Source organism: Equus caballus, chromosome X, assembly GCF_041296265.1.
Source record: "Equus caballus isolate H_3958 breed thoroughbred chromosome X, TB-T2T, whole genome shotgun sequence".
NCBI classification, from domain to species: domain Eukaryota; kingdom Metazoa; phylum Chordata; class Mammalia; order Perissodactyla; family Equidae; genus Equus; species Equus caballus.
The window spans coordinates 32,653,316-32,662,387 of record NC_091715.1 but is presented as its reverse complement, the minus strand read 5'-3'; the positions used below and the strand labels follow the sequence as shown (position 1 = coordinate 32,662,387).

Below are 9,072 nucleotides of genomic sequence, written 5' to 3'. Positions count from 1 at the left end.
TATAGCCATTCTGACAGGTGTAAGATGATATCTCATTGCGGTTTCGATTTGCGTTTCCCTAAGAATCAGTGATGTTGGGCATCTTTCCATGTGCCTGTTGGCCATCTGTATATCTTCTTTGGAAAAATGTCTGTTCATATCCTCTGTCCATGTTTTGATCAGGTTGTTTGTTTTTTTGTTATTGAGTTGTATGAGTTCTTTGTATATTTTGGAAATCAACCTCTTGTCAGATATACGATTTGCAAATATTTTCTTCCAGCTCAAAAGCTTCTGCAAAGCAAAGGAAACCATGAACAAAACGAAAAGGCATCCCACCGACTGGGACATGCAGTCTTTATTAGCAGAGAGGGATGTGTGTCCGATAAACACTGGGGATTTTATGCCTAAGAGAGAAGACGAAAATGGATATTTGGGACAACTGTCAGGCTCTGGATGTATGCTCCTGACAAAGCTCCCTGGGGCTGCACGGACCCCCTGGGAGGCAGAGGCTGTGTGTGGACTGCCTGGCATTCATTTGGGGCGCTCCTGCCAGTCTTTGGAGACCCTCCCTCATCGCCACACCTTGGTTTGGGTCCCTGAGGACAGTCTGCTCTTGCTACAAGAGGCTTTTAGCCTTGCTCGAGATGTCCTCAAAGGCTAGATCCGCTCACCCCTCCCTCCCAGAAGCTCCCAGGGGATGAACAACTTTTCCTCTTACTTTCTTCGTCTTTTTCTCTGATCCTGTGGTTCTTTAACTGGGCGTCTTTCAGTCTCTCCTGGGGCAAAGAGGCATCCCTTGTTTACTGACAAATAATTAACTGCTATAGTCATTTAACATATACACAGACGACACCACCGTAATTACAGAATATATTACACATCAGGCACATGGAATGGGGGCAATTCACCACCCAGTGGGGCCTGGGATCAGAGGTGAATGGATGCATTGGTTGGCCCCGGGTGTTATCCCTGGCTGGGCCCTTTTGTGCATTTCCAGTCCTCTCTCCACACCCTGGAGGCTGAGAGGCTGTGATGAGCGGTCCCCTGCAAGTGTACATATATTGCAGGTCTCCCCTTGTGCTCCTCTTTCTGCTGAGGCAGTAGAAACCATGGGTTTGGGGAGTGCTGACTGTGTAATCGACCAAAGGAGAGAAAGCTATGGAATAAGGAGGAGAGGAGAGCTCAGCCCTGAAGGGCTTGGGGAGAGGAAGAGGAGGGAGGGAAGTGAGAAAGACGAGGAATAATAGGGAGGAGCAGGAGAAACAGCAAAGGCAGAGGGATCAGCTCAGGAATCCTTCCCTAGGGTATTTACCAGGAAGGGAGAAGAATGGTGAAGTTCTACAAACTCAGAGAATACGGCTTGGCAAACCTCAGTGTGCACAGGAATCCCCTGGGAGGAAAGGGGTGCTGGGAGCTTAGGGGTTCTGATTCATTGCGTCTGTGTGGGGCCCAGGAGTCTGCATGTCTAACATGCTTCTGGATGCTGCTGATGCTGGTCCGAGGACCACACTTTGAGTAGTAAGGATTTACAGTAATTTTCAATTTCATTCTCTCCTTTAATCCTCACAATGACCCTGTTTTACAGATGAGGGAATCGAAATTCACAGATGCCAAGTACCTTGTGTGAGGTCCCACGACCAGCCAGCCCACGGCTTTCTGTTGAGTGTGTAGGGCTGTGTCTCAGAGTGAGCTGGAGAACATTTGCAAATGTGGGGGCTGGGGAGGCACGAATCAAGCTTGGAGGGTCAGCGGATGCCTGGAATTTGTCCTGGATGTGAGCCTAGACGCCTTGTGTTTCAAGTACCAAGAAGCTGAGACACATAGAGGAAAGAAATGGCTGGGTTGGGGCACGGGGTGTAAAACGGGATAGGATTAAAAAGAGGAGTTGACTATATCATCTGCTAGCCTGGGCCAAGCTGGACTTTGTTACTAAGCCATGTGCCTGGAATTTCTCAACCTGGGTATTGGTTGTCTCTTGGAAAATGCTTACACTTTACAAGATCGGATCTTCGTGTTCTGCCTGCAAATGTCTTGATTTGGATTCACAGTGGAGAAGGGGCTGCCGGGTGAGAGTAAGCCACAGAGCTGTTGTTCGAAGGAGGGCATCCTCTGGGTGGATGGGTGGATGGGTGGGCGGTGGAGGTGTGTGCTGAGACAGTTAGACATTAAATGAGGTAATGCATGGAAAGAGTTTAGCAAGGTGCTAGGGGCTCATTGTGCTATAGTTATTGTGAATTATATTAATAAATGATAGAGTCATCTTGAAATATGATGTAAGAGCTTGATGGCAAGGACCTCCCTGCCATGGGTCAGCAACACCTCTGAGAACCGTCAGAGAAGAGCCTTAAGGATGTTGTAAGTTCTCACAGAATTTAGAGTCTACCAGGGAGATGCCAGATTATAAAGAGGCTCCTAAGGAATGAGCCAATTCAAGTGTCTGCAAAGGGTCCATATGGGCTAGAGGTGGGGTGATCCATCTGGGAAGGCTGTGCGAAGGAAAAAGGAGGAGGACATGGCAATGCTTCTGGGGTAGTCCGGGTCCTTTGAGAAGCAGATGCCAGAAGAGGAAGAAATGTGCAAAGATTTTATTGGGGGAAATGCCTGTGAGAGAAATAGGGAGGAGGCTGGAAAGGTCGAGAGCCAAGAGGCTGTGATGCTGGTCTGACCCGAGTGAAGGTGTGAAGGTGATAGGGCAGAGAGGTGGGTGGCAGCCTGGTAGACTGTTGTGCAGTCTCTGGAAGGTTCAGCAAGGCTGGCAGACTGTCCTCAAAGCGACGTCGGCTGTCAGGGGGGCCCTGTTTCTCGCAGGAACAGGCCTGCCTTAGCCCTGCGCCTCGCTCAGTCGTTGGCTAGGGCGGCCAGTGGGAAGTGCAGCCTTGGCCCCAATGCTGGGATGGATTTCAGAGCTCGGCAGCTGGGGCTTTCGTGCAGTTATGTTCCCTGAAGTTGGAGAGCTGTGAGGCACAGCTTCCAGAACAGTCGCTTTCCAATAAGTTGCCTACCAGAAAGGGAAAGACCTTGAACTCTGTTGGGACAGAGGCCCTAAGCCAACTGCAGGGCCTCGCATGTAGTTGTCACTCCATAAATACTCGTTAAATGATTGCAAAACTGGAAAGCTAATCCATCCTGAAGTGTTTGTTTTCTTTTTGCTAAATGTAGCCCCAAGATGAGATTGATTCCTTTATTTCTAAAATTTTTCCCTTTGGTGATATTAATCTATGTTTGCAAAACTTGTCGGGGACTGGAGCAGCTTGCTGTGAAAGTCCCGCAGGGTGAGAGGCCCAGGGCCTTTTCTGCTCCACTGTTTGTGGACAACATGACTCTGCTGGGTTCGCTCACTCACAGAGAGCCCTGGTCCAGCAGAGCCACCTTGGGGGCAGATCTGCCATGAGACAAGAATCCAAGTAGAGGCTTGCTTGCTTCTAGAAGGAAAGGCTGTGTATGTCTTTCATCTCCATGGCTCGCTCCCATCCCCGCCCCTCTGCCCCACAGTCAGCGCAACGTCCCCTTGGAGACTGTGTCCACAGCAGAAAGCTTGCGGCAGACACAACAGCCAGGAGAGGGAGGGGGCCTTGGAAACTGACAAGTGCCGGGAGACTGGGCTTGCCATTAGGAAAGAAGTGGCAGTGACCCACGGGACCCGGCCTCCAAGGTCCCCTAGGACTCCCGGGGTCTGGCCCCCAGGACCAGCCTCTGCTCTGCTTCTCCAGGGGCTGCGGAGCCAGCCCAGATGTGTTTTCCTCTGTCAATGCAGGCAGATGCTCTGCATCCATCTTCTCCACACGCGCTTCTGCCTGGAGAGGAAGATAAAGAGGCTTGTTCCTGCCGCACTAACGCATCACCGTGGTGTGGCCTGTGGCAAACAAGCACTGACTACCGAGTGTGCGTGTGTGTGCGTGCATGTATGTGAGGGACAGGAGTTGGGCTGAAGATAGCGTAAAGAATGCTAAATTCTCACCTGGCAGTTATACCACTGAGAATGTATTGAACGGCATCTCTCAGTGCTGGTAACAACAGCAGCAGTAATAATAATAGGTGGCACTTACACAGCCCTTGCTGTATGCAGTCCTGTTCTAAGCTTCCTACATACATGAGCCCATTTAACCCTGACAGTGCCTGATGAGGAAAGGCCTACTATCATTCCCATTTTACAGAGGGGCAAACCAAGGCACAGAGAAGCTAAGTAACTTGGTGTAGGTTATCCATGCCGGAAGTGGCAGCGTTACTATTCTTAACTACTCTCCTATAGGGTCTGTAATCTCTTTCAGTCTTTCAGTGGTCCTTTGCCCCGAGTGGGAGAAGAAGATGAAAGGATCTTCCCCAAGAGTAGTGAAGTTCTGGAAAGCTCCAAAGCAGAGCCGTACAGCAGCACCCAGGCCCTGGGGAAATCCACTCCTCATGTTAAAAAAAAAAAAAAAGACACCTCGTGTCCCGGATTACCAGTTATCAAAACCCACCCAGTTGGTAGAGGACACAGTTCTTGGCGCCAGAGAGAATATCTGGAAGTGTTGGACTAAATATGTGTGGACCATAGGCATTGCTTTTGGGAACGATTCCTGTCTTTTTGTCCTTTCTTTGTTCACCCTTCCCAGGAGTTAAGAAGCCAAACAATTCTGGTCACGCGTGCTTTCCAGTTTGCTGGATTCTGAAGAAACGGAGGGAGGGTCTGGGGGTTGTGGTGGCTTAGAAGGCTCTCTCTGACACCCGGCCCTGTGCAGTGAGAATAGACACTCAACCCATTGCGCTCGGCAGCTCCCTGACTGCCTTGTGATGATCAAAGGAAGGTGGGATTGCTTCATCTTGTTTCGGTAATTACTGCATGTCTTCTGTTTTTACTGTATTTACATTCATTGGCTTTTGAAAATTGGTTTTGTGGACATGGAAGGTTAGTGGGCTGGAATGAAAGCAGGCATTCTCAGATCTCCCATGGTTTCTATGGGTCAGGAATTTGGGAAGGGCTCAGCTGGGTGGTTCTGCTTGGGGCCTCTGATGCGGTTACTGTCGGAAGGGGCTGGAGCTGGAATAGGAGGGGCTGGCCAGGCGTTTCTCTCTGTCTGCAGTCTCAAGGTCTCTCCATGACAGCTTTTAGTGTGGGCTGGCTGGGGATTCCTTACAGCATGGCAGCCTCAGGCTCATGAGGGCTGGGGCTCAGGGCCCCAAGCCTGAGTGTTCCACTGAGCCAGGCAGAAGCTGCATCGTCTTTCATGACCTACTCTTTGAAGTCACAAAGGGTCACCTCCACCATAGTTAGGTTTAAGGGAAGGGAACATAGACCTCATCTCTCCGTGGAAAGAGTGTCTGAGTCACCAAGAACAGCCATCTTTGCAAAATACAATCTGCCACAGCTGGGGGATGGCACGGGCTCCAGGACAGTGTGAGAGTCCCACAGGGGTATCTTGACCCAGACTGTACCCCCCCAGAGTTCTATCTTGGGCATCTAGCTGCCTGAGGGGACTGCTCAGTGGTGCTAACTGGGTGTTGAACAGAGACTTGCCTAGAGCAGGAGCCCTAGGAGATTCAGGCTGAGGGAAGGCAGTGAGGGGAGGACTCCCAAGGGGCAGGAGGAGCTAAGTAGCAGGTGGCGAGTGACAGAGGGGAGGGGCTGAGTGGCAGCCATGCAGGGGAGGTGGCAAAGCCAGTGACCCAGGCATCTCAGGTCAGGGAGGTGGAGCAGTGGATCGTGGGGAAGAGGAGCTGAGCTCAGACTGCCCTATGGAGACCTCAGACACAGCTTTGGAGAGGGGAGGGGCTCAGAGTGGGGGCCAGGCCCAGAATGGCGAGTTAGCATTGAGGATGGCTGCTGCCTTTGCAAGAGGCACTGGGGAAGGGGCTTCGAGGAGGAGAGGCAGGCCCTGGAATTCTGCATCTGTCTGAGTTGGCTTGGTGTCACCCCTGTCCTGTCCCCTCCCACCAGCACCCCAGGCAGATGGAAACACATCCCTCTCCAAGGACGGGCAAACTCTGGCGGGGGGGATTGTGGGTAGAGTGGCTGCTTCCCAAATCCCTGCCCAAGAGCACGTGGCCCACAGCCAGGCCTACATGAGAAATTGATTACGCGGCCAACTTGACCGCTTAAGGCCTCGGCAAGCAGCGAGCGGCATCCATAAAGTGCCGCCCCCCAACCCGGGCGCCTCCGCGGCCTCTGTTTGAAGGTAAATCCATCCATAAGCCTGCCGTCACTCTGGGCTTAATGTACATGATTTCTGGCATTTACAGCAGCGCAGCTCCGAACGTTGGAAGAAACTCCAGCAGAATAATTTGCCAGGGGAAGGCACGCCGAGTGGCAATTGCTCATGGCACATCTGAACAGTGATGGCTCCTGGGGAAACAAGCTCCCTGACAATGTACGGCCCACTGGCCCCTCTCCGCCGCTCACCCCGCCGCGGAGAGTTTTTCTGATGGGAGATTGTGTGCTCTGTGTGTAGGCCTGGTGTTGGGTGTCTGAGCCCCCGAGTTGGGGCCGGAAGCTGGAGGGGCAGGGCAGTGAGCCAGGGTGGGCCTCGCACACTTCTCAGCTTGATGATGCCAGCACAGCAGAGGGATGCGGTTGGTCCTTGGGGTCCCGAGGATTTTCTGGGACGTTGGGACTCTCCACTTTGATTCAAGGTGAGCCTTGATGGTGCAGCCTTGTCCCTTAGCTGGAGAGGTTGAGGGGCAGCCCCCACCTCTAGCTCTGGAGCTGCCTGCTCCCACCTGAGTCCTTGAGAGCATTCCCTGGCACCTTTCTATGGCCTTCTGGCTATCTCCTCGGCAGTCTTCGCCCCTCCTCCAACTGCCCTCTGTTTTTGTTTCTTTGCATCTCTCCCCATTTTCTGTTTCTCTGTCTCTCATTTTCGCCCTCTGTCTTCCTTTGTCTCTCTCTTCCTGCTTTTCTCTGTCTCTCTGGTCCTCCTTTTGTCTTGGTGTCCCTCTGTGTTTGTCCCCAAATCTCTTGGCCCCTGTGTGTCTCTCTGTCTCTATCTCTCTGTATTATCTCACTTCCTGTCTTTCTTTCCCTCTCCCTGTCTGTCTGTTTCTACTTCTCCCTGTCTCTCTCTTGCTGTCTCTCTTCCCTCTCTCTCTGTAGCTGTCTCCCTGTCCCTGTGTCTGTCTTTCTCTGTCTCTCTCACCATTTCTCTCTGTCTCTCTGCTTCTCTGTGAGTCTCTCTGCCTGTCTCTTTCCCTGTCTCTCTTTCTCTCTCAATTTCTGTCTCTCTCTCTCCTGGACCCTGTGGCAGTGTACAGCCTCAGAGTGCATCCCAGGCAGATTGTGGAGCCGGTGAGCCCAGCACTGAATTTTCTTTTCCTCACCCAGCAGCTCTGTCCGCCCCGCCTGCCTCTCTGCCTGACCAGTCCTGCCAGCCAGTCAGTGAGCAAGGGCTGCAGTCAAACTGGGCAGCCTCGTCTCCCAGGCGTATGGTCTATTTTTACCATGTTTCGTTCCAGGTCTGCTGGCTCGAGGCTCTAGCTGTCTGCGTGGGTCGGAGACAAGCACACATACGGGCGCACCCCAGAAGCGAGGCCTCCTGGCGCTGCCCTGGCCATCTCCCCGCTTCAGGGACTGTGCTCTTCCCTCCTGCCTTCTCTAATTATTTGACTTGAGGGCACCTACACAAGGCAAATACAACCCCTTTGACCCAAGTTCGGATGGTACGAAACTCTCATACTGGTACCCCCTCCTAAAAAACTGACTGTTTTGAATGCGGTTACACAAAAACCCCCAAAGAAACCCCGAGATGAGGATTTCTGTGTAAGAAATTTGTGAAGGAAGTGCCCGGGGACACTAGTAAGGGGCGGGGGCGGACAGACCTGGGAAGGGGGAGACAGGCAAAGGCACGATCTCAGTCAAGGTCCTTGGAAGGCAGCCTCAGTCTGGCAGTGCAGGGGACCCTGGAGGGCAAGTTATGCCTCGGCGTTGTCCGCCTCAGGTCAGGGGCATGGGACAGTCATTCATCAACAGTGGTGGGGAGCCAGGGCGGGGGATGTAAGTTCCCAGGCATTTTGGGTTCCCACACTTGTAGGCAGAGAGCCATTAGCCCCAGGGCAGTCCTCGGAAGACAGGCTGCAGGTGCAGGCCACTGAAAGCGGGCTCAGGAGTGGGGGCCAGAGGCAGGGAACAGGCAGCCCAGGGGCTCTGAGCGGAGCACGACATTGTCTGCTACGCCAGCCAGGCCAGCTCCGTTCAGCTCCTCTTCACCTCCCCCAGCCTTCTCAATTTTCCCCTAAAGCCTTCAGCTTCACTTCCATTGTTCTTAAAAGACAAATCAAAAGCAAAGCAGAACAGGTATGACGTGTGGAGCCATCGGTCACCTATCCCGTGGTAAGCCCAACCATCCCCCTCCAATTCCTGTGAAAGCGCCTGATGATGACAATGATGGTGATGCAGTCACCGAACACGAACATAAACAGGCACAAATCTACATACCTCACATTGATTCTCTCATCCGATCCCCACCCTATGAAATAGTTATGATCAGCATCCTCAGTTTGCAGGTGGGAAAAACTGAGGCAAAGAGACGTGCCTTCCCCAGGAGACGCTATGACTAAGAGGCAGCGCTGGAATTTGAAGCCAGGAACACCAGCTCCCGAGCTCCCATTCGCAACCACCACGCTACGCCCAGTGCCCTCCAGCACGCGCTCTGGAATGCTCGGAGCTGAGCTCCACCCCCAGCATTAGAAACACTGATTCCCATCCCTTCCCAAACACTCCAGTTTCAGAAATAAACTCTGAATGTCAACTTGTACTGATTCTTGCCGTGGTTTTGATGTTTTCAAAAGCCCACATTTCCCAGCCTCTGGTCTTAAATTTGCTAACTTTGGGGACAAATGTCAAACGGTGCAGCTCAAATAGAGACTCCTAAAGGAGAGAGTCCGGGCCTTCTCTGTAAGTTCAGCCCCCGAGGAGAACCTTCACCTTGTAGCCAACAACAGCCACAAAAGCTTTTGCCTCAACGAGCACAGGGTGGGGATGTGGGATAGTTAGTTTGCTTGGTGGCAGAACCAGGCAGTGGAGAAAAACCTCAGTGGGACATTTGTAAGCCTGGAGCTGCCTGACTGGTCTCCTGGTGTCCACTCATACCCCTTCTTTGCAAAGCAGCCAGAGCCATGCAAATA

General features: G+C 52.4%; 1 long non-coding RNA gene across 1 annotated transcript; it reads left to right on the top strand.

The window, feature by feature from the left end:
* Positions 1 to 1,661: 1,661 nt before the first annotated feature.
* On the top strand, positions 1,662 to 8,702 carry LOC138921939 (uncharacterized). The gene is made up of 3 exons (XR_011434952.1): positions 1,662 to 2,045; positions 7,405 to 7,608; positions 8,445 to 8,702. It is a non-coding gene; the product is annotated as an uncharacterized lncRNA (long non-coding RNA).
* The last annotated feature ends 370 nt before the right edge of the window (positions 8,703 to 9,072 follow it).